We start from the raw sequence: 17,040 nt of genomic DNA, 5'->3' as shown, positions 1-17,040 counted from the left end.
CTTTGATATGAAAAATTTAATATGTAACAAGAGGTAAATGAGCAATTAACACAGGGATACAAGATTAGCAATTTTTGATTCATAGTGTTAATATACACACAAAACAGGGCCAGGAGTTCAAGGCAAAAGGTGAGCCCTCCTGTAAGCATTGTGCTAATGAACGTACCACTGCCCAGGGACTGACGTTTCATTAACGTTTACAGAGACCTCAAATTCATCAATTTCTTACCCATCTGTTAAAACAGCCCTCTAAATACAGATTAACAAAGTCTACCATCACATTAAAGACAGCCGTTTCTGATATTTTTCTAGCATCAATCAGTGCCCCTTGTGCTATAGCCTCTTGTTTTAAGTGTTGCCTCTGCATTCACAGGCCATTTATATTTCCAGTGAGCTCTTCTGCTGCAGGCTATGCATCAGTAAAACCAGAGAGTCTGTAGTTCACCGGAGCAGTTAAAACTTTCAATGTGAGGCTGACCACTGACACTCTGCATGTTTCCTTGCCCTGGAGGTTGTTTATGACTCTTAGTGGTAAAAAAAAAAAAAGAAAAAGAAAAAAAAATGCCGCTCACTGGTCATGTTTCTATCCAAGTGTCAAACTTAAAGTAAAGCTTTGTAATGTCATAGTGATCAAAATATGAATTTTGGTATAAATCACTTCCAGCAAACAGACCCAACACCTAATAGCTTTGTATCACTCTTGCATTGGCCGTTCCCCCAAAAAAATAAAACTGAATGGACATTTAAACTGTGACATTGTTGCAGAGGAGAAAAACGATATAATTTGTTATAAGCATGCACCTGTTTTCTTATTATCAGGTCAAGTTACACGATGTATGACAATGTCCTCCTCCATCATTGACAATAAGGTACAAAGTGTTATGGTGTGTTTGTAACATCCTGGGTGGACCAGGTAGAGTGGTATGGTTGCCTGTATAACTGTAGGAAGTGTTCATATGTCAGTATTCGTTCTTGCCAGCTGTAGAACGCCATTAGTTGGTAACATTCGCAGGAATGATGGCATGAAACGCTACAATTCTTATGGATCCATTCTGCAGGGAGAGGAGCCCTAAATCATTCTCATCCCAACAGGAGATCCAACCTCATGTGGCTACTTAGCATCTTTTTCCATAAAACATAGCAATGTGGCAGCAATTTGTGCTGACTCATCACCACCATCAGCCTCCTGAGCATCTGAAATATTCACGGTCCGCGAGACACAGTTTTAGATCGACGCCTATGGCAGTGGTGAAACTGTCCATGTCCATGAAACATGCAAAGGGTGCTGCTGTCTGTGTGTTTTTTCAGTGTATGGGTATAGTTGCATGTGCGGATAGATGGATCAAGTGGAGGGGTGGTGGGCACAGTTTTTGCCGGATTTAGAAATATATACCCTCACAGAGCTGGAAATGTTTGCAAGCACCACACATTATCTCCTAAGGTCAGATTTTTACTCAGCTGAGAGGCAGTAAATATGGATGTCTCACTATAAAATGAATCTGTCCTATAAACTGTGTTTAATGGGACATCCAACCCAAAAACAGAGCAGAAATGCAATTTATGATCTTAGCTAGTTTATGAAAAACTGGTTCCAATAATCAGAGAATATTGTAAATTCTCAAATAGCAGCCACAGCCTTTATCCACCTCGACTTACCAGAAGGAAACAGACCTTTTGTTGAAGACAGGCTCATTTTGTATTGTATTCCAAAATGTCCCTGTTCCAGTTAATGCTGGAAACTCCAACCTACCTATATGTGTAATGTGCATTCCCACAGCTGTACTCACCATTTTGTTTCCCTGAGTGTCTCTTCTCTAAAGGCCTGCTCACACCAGAATTTCTAAAGGTAAAATTTTATGGCAAAAAATGAAATGTAATTACTACCATTAACAGATTTGGTCATAGGGTCAACTTAACTTTAACCTACAAGTACATGCCATTGACCAATAGCAGGTTGTCTTGAAAGTGCTAACCTTTTTGGAAATGGACAGACAAGGAGTCCAAAAAGGAGGTCACTAAAGTCACTTATTTGCTGTGTTCCATCCTCTTGGTTAACAACAGAGACATGGGTTATAGACACTTATGAGAAAGGAGTAAATGGTACAAATACATTTTTTGAATCCACTGTGTGAACTCAGTGTCCTGCTAGTACTTTTGCTCACCTTCAATCAATTAATTCGTACATAGTTATAAGAACAAAAGGTTGGGGGGAGTAAACACTCCAGTACAGAGCAAAAAGAACGACCGGAGCTATTCTGACAAACTAATGCCTGTAGCTCACCAACACACTTCGCTGTGCCACTTTCTGATATGACCACACATTAAGGCATAAGCCAAAATTTGGACAAAAGCTCAAAGTTGAAACAACTAATCAATTAACAAATTGGCTGATCGACGGAAAATTTATCATAAAAGTTTTTAATAATAGGTTAATAACTGGTTAATTGTAGTCATTCATCAAGCAAAATAGCTGAACATTCTCACTGGTTGGTTTAAGTTTCTCAAATGTGAAAATTTCTGTAATTATAAACTGAATATCTCTGATATTATTTTGTCTGTTGCTGGTACACACATTTACAACTGTTGCTTTGGGCTCAAAACAAGCACAAAACTTGCACTTTATTTTTATCTATTTATTTAGTTATTTATTTGTACCATTTTCTGACATTTTCTCTTCTTTCTTGACATTAATTGAATTGCAAAAAAAATATTGATAGATTAAGTTATAATGGCCATAATTTTTAGCTGTGTCCCTGAAACACTTACATATTAGATTTATCTTTAAATTCTTGCAGAAAAAGTAACATTGCTGCCTTTGGGTTTGCACCACTCAGACATACATTATGTTTTGAATCATTCTTGAAGGTCAGAGTGTTATCAGGCAAGCAGCTAAAATGTCATCTTACGCCACAGTAAATTTTTCACACTTTCTGCTAATAAAGACTTCTGTTTCAAAATACAAGCCAATTTCAATGTGTTCAGAATTTCAAAGACAGGAGAGCAGCTTTACACGGGAGTTAGAATACAAATGATCACTGGCTATTTTTAGTGCTCTGTATCTCAGTGAGTGCTCAAGCACCCAAACACATGCACATGGCCACACACACAAGCACACGCACGCACGCACGCACACACACACACACACACACACACACACACACACACACACACACACACACACACACACAGTAACACAAAGACACATGCACAGACAGCACAATCTGGCATGCCCTAACAATGAGAAATGACTACATGGTCTATGAGTGTGCGTGACTGTCTGTGAGAAAGGAAGGTAGAGTGAGAACAAGAGCAACGTAGGGAGAGGATAGAATCAAGCTGAAGAGAAAAGGACGAGAAGACCATACAAGATGCAAAACATGTCTGCAGTAATTTGAATAGCAGAGGGCTGCACATATTTACTTTGTAATAGAAATGTCATCCGCTGCTGTTTGCTGTTTCGATTAAATGTCGTTTTAACATTGAATGAACACCAAGCCATGTACAAACAAAGTCACACATAACGCGTTTTCAATTTTGATGGCGAATATCAAATAGCACCGTTAGATACTGTGTAAATGTCATTTGTCGCCACTGACTGATCGGAGCACCAGTTAGTTCAACAAAGAGTCTGCAGGTATTTCCTTGATTCTTCTCCTACTCTACTGTTCTGTAAGGCTGCATGATTACAAAGGAAACTGTGCATTGGGGCAAAAAACGAAAGATTAAGTCTGAAGAGCTTTATTATTCCAAAGACGTTAGCCAGAGTGCTGACTTTGTAGTCGCACCAGATAAATTGTATGAATTAGCTTCTTTTTTGGTTGTGTTACATATTTGTAGCAGTTCCTTATCCAGATCGAACTGTATCTGTGAAAGCAGATACAAAGAGTGAACAGCTCGTATAAAATTAGCTGATCTGACTGCTTTAGTGTTAATATTTGGTTTGCAGATTTGGTGCATTTGCAGCCATTCAGCATCATACTCTGCCAAATGGTTTGTTGACTGTGGTTCTTTTCACCCAGTGGGAGATATTGTCGGTGTCGGAACTTCCCAGTATGCCCGTCCTGGAATTACAAACTGGAGGCTGATGTGAACAGGCTTTTCCCACTTGGCTGCTAATAATTATGGTTTAAAGAACATGATGTGAATATGATGTTTCAGTCAACTTGCGAGGTACTATCGTCACCATCTCAACAAGTTTGTTAGCTCGTTATGCAGCTTTGTGGTGTGACCAGACCCTTTTGTCCCTCAGAGAAACTGAAGCTCTTCAGAAAATGTTGCACATTTCACTACATAGTGTTTAGATCCTGAATGAAGCTTTTCTGAATTGCAGAACATGACTAAAACCTCGGTTTTCTCCTTCTTCAATCGCTCAGTGTCTGTGCAGTGAATCACTGACTGTAAACTAAAGTTAACTAACGCTTTCTCAGAAGCTGTTTACATGCCTACACCAGAAGACAGATTCATGTACTGTGGCATTTCTGAGAAATAAAAAGTAACACTTCAGAACTGTATGCTTTTATCACTGACCTCCATTCATCTAAGAATATATTTATGCTTGTGGGAAACAGCATCTTTGGCTGACACTACAGCTGTGTGGTCAGACAGCTTTTAAAAAACACTGTAACACTTTGGGTCATCTTTCCACAAGAGTTCAGTAATTACTTTGGATCCTTCAGCTGTGACTTTCAGGCCTAACTCAAGATCAGTGCTTTATTCTATTTTTTTCATGATCAAGAGACCTGTAGAGAATAAAAAAGTATAGTATGTTAGTATGTTATGGCTTCTACAACCAGAAATTGAGTATAAGAAAGATATATTTTTTTCTTGAGATTCTTCTCTGAAAGTGGAAAAGGAGAAACTGAGTGACCATATGAAAACGCTGATCTGTAAAGCTGCTGAAAACGATGCAGACAGTTCTTTTATTATTGCTTCCTTGCCTTCACATTTTTCAGTGCTGATTCCCAATGCTATGTTATTACTTACTAATAACAACATGAACACTTACCCCAGATTGTACTTCATGCATTCTGCATTAAAATGATGCTCTTTCTGTCTTTACAATGAAATCACACACACTAGTTGACCATCTAATGTTAAAAACTGAATGTTCGCAGCTGAATTTACTTCTCTGATATAAATTAAAGAGGTAACAGGATCCAGATTCATTATTTCCCTAGACATCCAGCATAAGACATCCAGGAATATTACTGCCCCAAGTTTTCAGTGTGTTAATCAATCACTTTTCTTATCATTCTTCTTTATAGGAACGTATTATACAGTATCTGTTATCTTAAAACTAGATTTTTGCTAACAGATCTTCTAGAAGGCCATGGCTACAAAATACAAGATACTAAATATTCTGCTTCCCACAAAAAAACAAAAAGCCGTGTCACCAGGGCAGAGGGAAAGTCAGAAGAAAACATGTCAACATGTTAGTGGCTGTGATTCCTATGGTGAAAACTAGGACAATAAAATGTGGACAATAAGGGGGCAAAAAGTAACGTAAATACTCTCTGGACAGCTGCATATATTCTGAAATGGAAATAAAAATTTGTGGTGTGGATAATTCCCAGGTGCCCGGATATCCTGCTCCAAACATGTACCATTACACCACCATTTTTTTTTTTGCATTCATTATTTTATCTAAAGAAAGAACGCTGGTCACCTGTCATGTGAAATCAGAGAAACACATTTGCATGTAAAGAGGATTACAGGGGATTGCAATTGCCGCAGCATTGTAAATTATTTAGATTAAACATCATTTTCATCATAATACAACTTCATCCTTTCCACTCATTTAAAACTCAATAGATTTGCTCAGATTGAAGGATCTTGGTTCCATGTGTGCAAATACTGAATCTATAATGTTTGAATCGCTCTTAATTGCTTTTACTTACTGCTTCGTCCTAAAGCTGGATTCAGTCATTAAAACCTTTCTAGCATTCAATCATGTTAATTTTAACCTTTGTATATATACACGTTTGAGTGTGTGCGAGATTGTGTGTGTCTGACAGTTAGAATATCCATGTATGCATACAGCATGTGTGTGTATCTGTGCAGCTTCTATTCCCAGTTATTTGATATCTAATCACCATTTCCACTGTGAGTCTCTAAAGGGATTGTGCTTTCTGCAGGCGTGCGTGTGCATATGTGTGCATGTGTGTGTGTATGCGTGTGTGTGTGTGTATACGGAAGTGGGTTGGGGAGCAGTCAGAAGGAAGCTGATGTAATTTCAGTTGGAAATCCCATCATGAATTCTTATGGTCTTGTCTGTCTATTATTATAAGCTTAGTGTGTGTGTGTGTGTGTGTGTGTGTGTGTGTGTGTGTGTGTGTGTGTGTGAGAGAGAGAGAGTGAGAGTGTGTATATATACAGTGTGAGTGTGTAAGAGGGAGAAGACAGAGAAAGTAGACAGGTGAGGATTTCTTTTCACCGTGTGGATACACAGAGGAAGAGAATTATCGAGAGCGTACATCTAAAGGCAAAGTACGTAGCCTTTATGTGTACGCGAGTGAACGGAGATGTGAAATCTTTAAGGGTACATCAGTCTCCTTTTCTTGAATCCTCGCTGACATTATTTTCATTCACTTCGTCCTCTTTTTCACAGCCCTTTTACTTAAATTGAGAGAGCTCTCTCGATGCCGCAAGAGCACCTGTTTACAATGATCAGAAACACATGGTAGCAGTAAAAGTGGGCGCTATTAATGAATGACATTTCCAGCAGTGCACTTGATAATGAGCGAGCATTGTTTATCTCCTTTCTGCCCTTCAACATGTTCTCTCCTCCACTCTTCGCTGCCTCTTGATAGACACAAGTGAAAGGTGCAACATTCAGGGAAAAACATGACGAGTACACACTCAGCTACCACACAATGACTTTCATCCAAATCTGTGATTTGTATTATTGTTGGATCAGGTTTTGTGAGCCTGCAATGAAACAGGTGGATTCAAATTTTTGGAGTTTGGATTGTATTAACATCAGGTTGCCTTATTACAGCTGAGGTAGGTCCAAGTTTGCCCTAGTGGATTTTATTTTCATGAAGAATTTTCCAAATCTCGGGCTTAATTTTGAGGCCATGTCTAAAATGAAAGTCAGAGCTGCAATGTCTAGTGTCATCTGTAACCGTGAAGTGGTCCTGTGACTGGAAGGTCATCAGCTCAGTCTAGGAGAGGAAGGATAAATCTTTTCTTGGAAGTGATTACATAGCACTTGCCCCTGCCTCATTACCTACCATGAAATGGGTTTGAGCAAGATGCTTAATTTCCATGCATCTTCAGTAGAGCTGGTCTGTGGCGGCGGTCTGCTAATGCCTGCCTCTGCAACAAACCAGACCATGTCAGCCTTTCCAACACTGTCCTGTTGTGTAGACTGACATATGCTGCTTGTGATCACCTTGTGCTTACATTTTATCAAGTAATCAGTGAAATTGAATTTAAAATCGTCCGCAAGAAATAAAGAAGGTGAAGAAGGAAGAAAAGGACAAGAGTTTTTGAATACTAAAGATGCTATGGAGCAAAGTTTTGAAGAGCAGGACTATTTTCCTTGTACCTCGTATTCTCCTTTTACACATTCACATGTGTGTACATGGAGGAGGTTTGTTACCTGCCTCCTACTGCCCATTTGTCAAACTGCCCAAAAACCAAAAGTTGCCCCCAGTGTACGAACTAGCACCTTGCAATAGTAATGCAATCCATTTACTGTTTAATGTTCCTACATAAACATGTAACATACACAACACTTTTATCTCTTTTTTTAAATAAACTGTGACCGAGCTACTTGTAAGTGCTCTCTGGTGAACAAGCTACACACTGTTTCTAGATGATCTCAACCATGACTCTGGCATTTCTATATTTATGTCAATACCGATATATCTGCAGTTAGCTATAATACTGGCCAATATATCAGCCTGGTCAATTTATAGGTAGGGCTAATACACACTCCTGCCAGTTTCAGAGGGAACTATTGCAAATGTATTGTCCATATAAGCTATGAAACCTGAAGGAGAAGGAGCAAAAAAGTGAAGCAAAATGCAGAGAAGGACCGTGCCAACCAAGGAAGTAAAAAACACACATGTACACCTTTTATGAAGGAAGGCATACATCCAAATGTTAGACACAGAGTTTTGAATGTAAACATAATTGCGCCCGTTTACAAGGAAACTCCACAGTTAACCTTTAAGTCCCCCTTTTTGGTTGCATGCAACCCCGGTGTGCTCTACTGAGCACGCTCCACTCTGCAAGCCTGATGTAACTATGGTCATTTAGGTGTATTTATAACAAAAATCCCATCACCAGCATTCACAATACAGCCAATTTGTTTTATAACCGAAAGTCAGCACAAAGTCCTCAGACTGCGACACCGCTGACAGAACACACAAACAGGAAAGCAGTTGTCCAAAATTAACCCACAGCTAATGTGCGCAAGATGGAAACATAATGAAAGCCAGCTGTGAAATAAATAATGTTTTCCTTCTGCCAATGTCCATTAACTCAGCACTTACTTGAACAGAGCACGCTGTGAGCTGTCCACCTCATGTCATGTTAATTATCACCTGAATGAAAACACTCACACCCTCTGGCCCTTTGCCACTGCACACCTCCACTGCCACGTCCACCTCAACATCCTTTTAGCAAACATGGATTGTATTACATTTAGTTACACACATTAGGTTTAATTACATTTTAATAATTAAATAACTATCCCTTGTACATTAGAGACTGTGTGGCAGGTGTCTGTTTCGGTCAGATAACGATACCAAAGGCAGAATAAGACATATAAGGGTCATTCAGGATAACTTAACATCATTAAGGATGTTTACAAGTTCGAGTCAACCTTGACTTTTGTTCTTTTAAATGAGAAATAGAAAGGAAGTTTAAAATTTTAACAGTTTTTATTTACCCAAAATTTAACAAAACCTGATCCATCAGTTCTATTGCGACATTAGTGTTTTTCTGATTCACTCATTTAACAGAATGTAATCTGGTTTCCAGTTCTGCGAATGTGACTGTCACGAAAAACTAAACTGAAGTGAGTACTACTCCTGCTACACCTAACTGACTGACAGCACTGTTACCCCCATCCCTTAACAGAAACAATTGCTTCACCAGTGGAAAGACACCAGCAATCAAATGTTGCAATTGTAAAAAAAATTCAAATTTATTTACACCACTCCAATAACAACCAACCCAGCTCTAGTTTCCTCCAAACTTTTTTTATAATAGGACTGATTGCACTACTATTATATAGAAATACAGAAGTTTTGTGCAAATATCATGGGTTTGCTTTGTTTGGTATAAACTGTCACAAAACAAAATTTCTGTCACTTTCTTGCCACATTTAGATTATATTTATTAGTGATAGAATTTCGTTTCCAATTGTGTTTTCTATGGACACGTGTAAACACCACTATTTGTCTCTGTATTTACTAAATTCAGCCAAGAAAACTGCAATTTGGGGGCGGGGGGGCAGCATTTTGTTGTCATCAGATTGGAATCTGAAGCAATAAACGTGTGTGCATTTCTTAAAAAAAGACAAGCTTCCATTATGTTGTCAACCACTGATTATGAAAAAGTGAATATTCCTGGAAAATATGTTTCAAGGAAACGAATAAGCAGCTCTCTTTATTCCAAAAACATGAGCAAGGAGCTTTACTTCTACCTGCAAATTCTCAGAGGTTGACTGTAGCAGATTATCATTAAACCTGGAATATCCCAGTCATTACTGTCAACCCTCCCTGACCTCTTTGCTAAGTTAAGAGTTTTGGAGTTACACTTTTTTTTTTTCTTTGACAGCAATAATACTTAAAACACTGATTCATCCACCTATGCTTCCAACATACTTCACTTATCCGATCCCTTCTTTTACAGTGATTTCTTTAACTGATGCTGCTTTTATGCAGTGCTGATGAATGCCAAATTCCTCTATAAATACTCTTTGTTCTACCGACGCTACCTGTATACCCATGCTATAGGCAATCGTTTTATATAACAGATAAGTCTGGTGACTTCCACAGCAAGATGAAAGGAAATGAAGAGGAAATATCACAGTGCTCTCCCGGGACCCGCCGTGCCCCCAAAAGGCGATGGAAATTGATGAAATCGAGAGTCAAAGAGCTGGAAGAGCAGGCGATATATATCTTCCATATATTTGACGTGGAAGTCGATGATAATAGTGAGGAGAGAGGAGGAGGACAAGGAGAAGAAGGAGAAGACAGCAGAGGAAAACATGTTGACGACACTATGTTGTGTGGTTGAGCAGCAATGCCCAAAATAGTATCGAGGCTGTTTGGCTGTGGCTCTGGGAGCTCAGGGGATTTCTACAGTGCACCTCCAGTGTTAAAACAATACTGCCAGCAGAAGCACAAAGATAAGTGATTCTCAGTGTTGTTGTTGTTGTTTACCGGATGCTACGAGGAAGAGCAAACATTAAAATTCATAGCAATATCACAAGGTAGAGGTGATGAGTGGGATTGTATTTACAGACCCACCATGCAGTGCATAACCTAAACTCCCACTAAGGCTTTGGGTTTACATTTAATGGAAGAGCAGAATCAGATTTCAGATTTCCATATGCTGTTTTATCAACCAGAAAACAAGAACAACTGACTGTGAGGAATCCATGAAGAACGTGGAAACTGTGGTTCTCTAAAACACAACTGATGTTTGTCTGCGTGTGTGCAGTGGTAACACAGACAGGATTTCTCAGCACTCAAATCCTCAAATTTCACAGATTTCACTCCCACCTAAAGCTGCAAATGAGAGGAAAAATGTATACTGGAGCTTCAAAACTTTTCATTTACTATTACCATTCACATAATCCCATTCATAATCCCCTTCTCTGCAATTATCCAGTCATAGCTTAGCAACATTAGCAAGGCACGGCGGGCCTGGCAAGCTTTGGATTTCTCCGGATGCTGAATGTGTGTGTGTAGGAGGCTGTTGTGAGAGCGATGCTTGGTGGGTTTGTCTGCGGTATTGTACGCTGCATTAATAGCAACTTACTATAGTACAGTGGCAACCGACTGTTTCTTCTGTTTGCTTTCTGTTTGGCTAACGTTAGCATCTCTGTCCTGTCCTTAAATCAAACTAAAAATGCTGCATCCACACTGAATGCACTTTAACCATTTGGCTACTCAGGGCAACCTGCTGTAAAGTTAGCTTAATTTGCAAGCTAGTCATTTCAGGAGGCAAAACTGATGATTGCTGGCTAGTAATCAGAAGGCTGTGCTTTGGCCCAGAGACCCACTGTTTAAAAAATTTAATAAAAACAATTTTTCTGCAATAACAATGATGAGCTGAAACTGATAAGTAATTTGGTTCAACTCTTAATCAGCATTAAGGCCATGTAGGCTGCAGAAGCAGGGGTAACAGCTAACACATGTAGGGTCAAAACAAGGGCAAAGCAATACACATTGTTTGAAACATAAGAGCGACCGTCCGCACAAGACATCCCGCGAACTTAACAAACATGTTAAATAGGTTTTCTACCTTATTGATAGCATTAAATGTATTTCTAAAATGTGGTCATATCCCCCAGCCCAACCATCCATCCTTTAATCCACCCATCCTCTCATTCTTTACGCAAGCCCATCTGGGCGCACAAGCAGAAGTCCTGGGATCATCTCACATGAATACATCATCACACTGTGTGTGTGATTTCTCCCATGTATTAGGCCCCTTTTGTCTGAGTGTGTTTGTGTGAAAGAGAATAAGAGAGAGAGCAGCCATTAGCTTAGCTTGCATATGCTCGGATGCATCACGTGTGTGTTTCAGAGAGAGAGAGGCGTGTATATGTAGGTGGAGGGCATGACCAGTTGAAGATTAATGAAAGAGAAAAAAAAAAATAAGTCTTTATTCTGGACAAGTAAACATTGTAAACAAACAAAAACATTTTTTTAATGTAAGGAAGGAAAATGACCCTGGAGGACACCGGAGCTGCACCGGTAAACATAATAATCAGTTCTCTCTGCCTTTTTTCCTCCTCTCTATTCCTTGCTCATTCCCTCAGCAGATAAAGTCTGTGCTTTGCAGCCCTGGCAGTCATGTAAATCAGTCAGAGTGTGATGCATTTCTGCAAATCTGAATTTACGAATTTATGAGCCTCCATCAAATCACATTTTACTACTTGCTGAGTTACCTGTTTGGCTTTACTGAAACATGAAACATTACAGAGTCAAAATGGTCAAAACAGAGGGCAACCTTAAAGAACAAATGAACCATCCATTTTTTTTTTTTTTTTTTCCCAGATGGTGTCTCTGTTCAACACAGACGGTGGAGGTTATGAAGCCTTTTGTTATTTACCAACTGCCACTGAAAGGAGGAGGAAGAAGAACACACTCTATGGAAAGGAAGAGAAAAAGTAAGTGTAGATGGAATCTCATTTTACACACAAACCAATTTCAAATGGATCCACATGAATGTGGAATTATAGTATATTAAGAAACGTGACAAGGGTAAGAGTAGATAAGAAAGTCACAAAAAGTAAATCCTGTCACTCAGTGTTGTAAGTGAGTGGAAACAGTTTGGTTCCCTCTGTAGCTGCAGTTCCTCTGCAACACTGAATTAAAAAAAATGATAAAGGTCACACAAAACTATTAGTCTTTATCTTCATTAAAACATTATCATGCAAGGCTTAATGTGACATTTCCGCCCAGTGAGCAACCCATTGTGCTGTGGGTATGTGTGTCTGCTCCAGAGACCTGTAACACAACTCACAGCTGATAAACTATTTCTTTTGCCTCAGTAAGTGAATCCTTGGGGGACACAAGCTTTTTTTTTTTTTGCAAGCACACTGTGTCCTGTGCAGCATGAATCTACATGCTGATGTGCACTTTACTGCTGACTGCTGTATGTCTTGCACCATGTCTGTGCAGTTTGAGCAAAGAAAAATCAGCTTTGATTTCACTGATTAGTCAAAAAAAAACTAATTTACTTAGGCTGTGAGTCAATGTGAAGTAGTTAGGTTGTTAGGTAAGTCACTGCTACAGTCGCACACATGATGACCTGTAAAAGCCGAAAGTTTTCATTTTTACACATCTTTATTTATACGGATTAAACAAACGAGATACTAATTGTTCATTATTGAGGCTCAGTGATGCAGCTAGGAGGATTTATGTACCTTTGGACACACAGATATGTTGGAGTAGTATTGATCTCCTCATCAAACTCTGGCAGTGCATTTCTTAAAATATGAATAATCCTTTAAGGTTATGGAAACATAGTGATGTTGGTTAAATATTAATAGTAAATGCTGAGTCGAAGCACAAGATGTGATGTGTTTTTAACATTTAACATAAACCGTGATCATTAACAGCCTGAGGCAGAGGAGTGTTAAACAGTTGCCGTAGCTGTGCTTTGGTTTTGTTTTCGGGATTAAATTTCAACCTGTAAACTGGAAGGAAACTGGAAGGAAATGTGCTCTTTTGTTTATCCCACTCGGACTCTGCTTCACTTGTTCTTCTACGATAATAACGCAAGAATTCATAGAAGCGTTCACAGCATCGGGGTTGGATTTTTGTGTCCTAAGCACATTTGTGCTCAAAATTGTGAAACGGACACTTTGGCACACAACAGTAAACGATTGTCAATCTGTTGTCGAGCTTCCCTCTTTAAGAGCAGCCTTTCTTTTCTATCCCTCTGGCTCCGTCTGCTCAGTGCGTTTGTGCGTGCCATGTATGAGCAGAAGATTAAAGAATACGAATACAGCTTCTTCTTTCATGCCTTTAAAGCCTTGTGTTCCTGTGCGAATAAACAACAATCCGAGAACACACACACACAGACCTTTTTGTCCTTGTAAATACACACTTTGCCGGGTTTTCAGCTCTTGTTAGCGCACAGAACATACACATTAGCTACAGCTCTTTTGTCACGTTGTCCTTTCCCTGGCTTTGTGACTGATTCAGGGACCACAGCATAAATAAGAAACTGTTTCATTACACATATATGAATGAGGTAAGCCTACTGAGATCATGGAAGATTACTGCCCCGTGAACATCTAAATACGCCGAACAGCACAATAACATATAAAAGTTTACACATAGATAACTTTTCCTGCATTACTTTCTGTTCCGTCTCAGTTCACATGACTTGCAATATGGGTCTGGTGCATCCAAAAGATGTTCTGCTTGAGTGGTGTGTGCATGTGTTTGTGTGTGTCTCAGCCTGAACCTTTGTTTATTTGATTGTGGTCGAGCTTCCCAGTTGTAATTTTATGTCATTTGTGCTTCGTTTTTGCCTCTGAACTTGTGTGTGTGTGTTTTCCTGAGTGCTCAGTGCCAGGAAAAACAGCGAGGCCTGGTCCCGTGCTTCATATTCAATTCAGCAACTTCTACGTGAACTGCTCATATGAAAGTCAAAGCTCTGTGTTTATGTAAGAGTCAACAAGCATTTAAGAGGTTGCAGTGTGTTCTTGTGGGCACTGAGACATGGCACAGTTTGGCATTTGGCATTTCCTCAAGGTTCACATGGTGATTGTGTTTGCTCCTTGTGTCCCTGAAACACCCTCTTGCTATTTGCTGCTGTTTATCGTACACTTCGCTTCCTGTTGTGAAGCTTGGACCGAGCCCCGGCAACAATGGTAAACTGAATTATTTGCGATGATGTTTTGGAGGTTTTCGAGGCAAAGATTAAACACGTGCACATGCATGTGCTTGCAGACACGCAAACACATCCAAAGCACTGCCTGGTTGAGATACCAAACAACAGGTGGTTGCATTTTGGCTTTTATTTTCTCCACCTCACTATGTTGGTTTTTAAGTTTTATTTATTTATTTTTTTTACCAGGCTGAAGAAAAGAGCAACACGAGAGATGCGGCTGGAAAAAGGGGATAAACTGTACAAAAAGTAAATTAGAGCATTTGAAAGTGTATTTAGACAATTCCCACATGTGAACATTGAAACAAAACAATGTGCAGAGAAAATGTTTTTGTCAAATCAACAGCAGGGATGTTAAAGCCAGCACCCGGTGATACGCTTTTAGTGCAGGCTCTGCTGTGAATGTTCTGTTTTGCTTTGGGAGGGTCCACATCTGCAGGGGTACATGTAAGAGCCAACATCAGAACGAGGAGTGTAATCAAACCAGGAAAGTGTAAATACTCCAACAAAATCAATGAGGAATGATGTGGGGATTTACGTGGCCTTGCAACTCAACATTTTCTGAAAAGTCTAACGCACCTAGTAACCAAAACAAGCAATTAAGAAACCAGTAGGAGAGAAGATAAAGATCTTTTCATGGGGCATCAAGTCAGAATATCTTTTTGCCACAGATTTAATTCAAAAAGGTAGTATTTTTATCTGAATGTGATCTTTGTAAAAAAAAAAAACGGACACGGTTTTGAGATCACATCTTGAGATCAGATGAGTGCTGTGTGTTGTAGCCGCTTTCCTTCTGTTGCTTTAATTAGAAAGAGACAGCTAAGATCACTGTGCTTCAGCTGCCATTATTACAGGGGTAGAGACCCTGCGAGGGGCTTTTTACTGACACCGCTACACTCGGGTGGAGTAAAGACTAGATGGGCAGGTGCATTTGCACCTTTTCAGCATCTGGCTAGGAATGCACAATTGGAACTAAGTGCACCTCAAGATACTGAGGAATAGTCTTTGTTTACTGTCATGATAGCAAGTATGAACAACTACTTCTCAAAGCAGCTGCTTTTAAAAACTGTTCACTTAAGAGTAGAAAAAAAGAAACAAGGCAGCTATCATTTGAAAATATGTAAATAAAAAATTGACAAATCTCAGTCATAACACACTCACATTTTAGAAGCCAGCCCACATAACAGCTAACTTTTAGATCTTTGTGCTTTGGTGTGAAGTGACTCCACTATACAAAACAGCTCAAGCTGTGCTGATGTGACCGTTCTTCTCTCTTGACTGCACAATATCGACCCAGTGAGCGAAGAACAGCTGCTCTGCTGGTCAATCTGACTCCTGAAATGCAGAGCTGTTCCCCTCCAGGTTTAATAAAAGTGTGAGCTTGAAGAGTTTCATTCCCAGATGGGATATCCATTGGTTAACCCCCCCCCCCACCAGAACTTCCACACCCTGCCGCTTGGAAGTTAAACTCTCCTCAGGTTACAGGTTTCACCACAGCATCCACAGCATTGAGCAGGCAATCATTGCAGCAGCATTTATTGCTGCTGTAGATCACCACTCCTGCTTTAATTAACATTATCTTTTTTTTTTAAAAAAAGAGATGCTCTTTTGTGTACTACTTCAACAATAACACGCTCCAGTGAGATCATTAGCGATCATTCTGCTCTCCTGCCTGCTTGTATTGACCCCCCCCCCAAACAAAGAAAAACTAGTTTAATTCTAATGGGGAAACAGCGATCTGTGTGTGTCTCTTCCGGTGCTTGTGTGTGTGTGTGTGTGTGTGTGTTTCCTATGGAGGGGAGTGACTCGTGACTGGGAGTGTTAGCCAGACCGTCAGCCATGCATCAAACATCTTCATCAATATCTGATGAATGCTGTGAATGAACAGCACGCTGAATCAATATGGATGGACCAAAGTTTTAATTACCAGCTCCAGCAATGATCAAAAAAGAAAGAAAGGAAAAAAACTTTTAAATATATATATTTTTAAATATTTATTAAGTATCACACCAGTGTATTTGTTCATTGAATTTACTGACTCTCTGTGAAATTAGCTTGTAATCACATGAGGAGAAAATTGAGTTGTTTTCTTGTTTGTTTCACATTTGTGGTTTCTAAACTGTAGTACTACAGCCTGTTGTATTGAATTATGGTCTGTGGTCCTAGTGTTGATGCACAGCCAGCTCAGGAAATCCATGACATTTCCACGGTATCAAAGCCCTCACCACAGCAAATTGACACAACGCTTTGTAAAACACTGCTTCACAAAACTATCATGTAAACAAGACTAAAAGCCATGTTAGTGGCTCTGTGAGACACAATGACAGTTGTATGCTGATAGTACAACAAATCGGACATAAATAACTAAATAAGTAGTTGAAGGTGTTGATGATCTGACGTTCCTATCAGCAGGACCATTTGTCTGTCCCTTGGAAAACACTGTTTTCA

The sequence above is a fragment of the Toxotes jaculatrix genome, chromosome 17 (assembly GCF_017976425.1).
Source record: "Toxotes jaculatrix isolate fToxJac2 chromosome 17, fToxJac2.pri, whole genome shotgun sequence".
Taxonomy (NCBI): domain Eukaryota; kingdom Metazoa; phylum Chordata; class Actinopteri; family Toxotidae; genus Toxotes; species Toxotes jaculatrix.
This window is presented reverse-complemented; position numbering follows the sequence as displayed.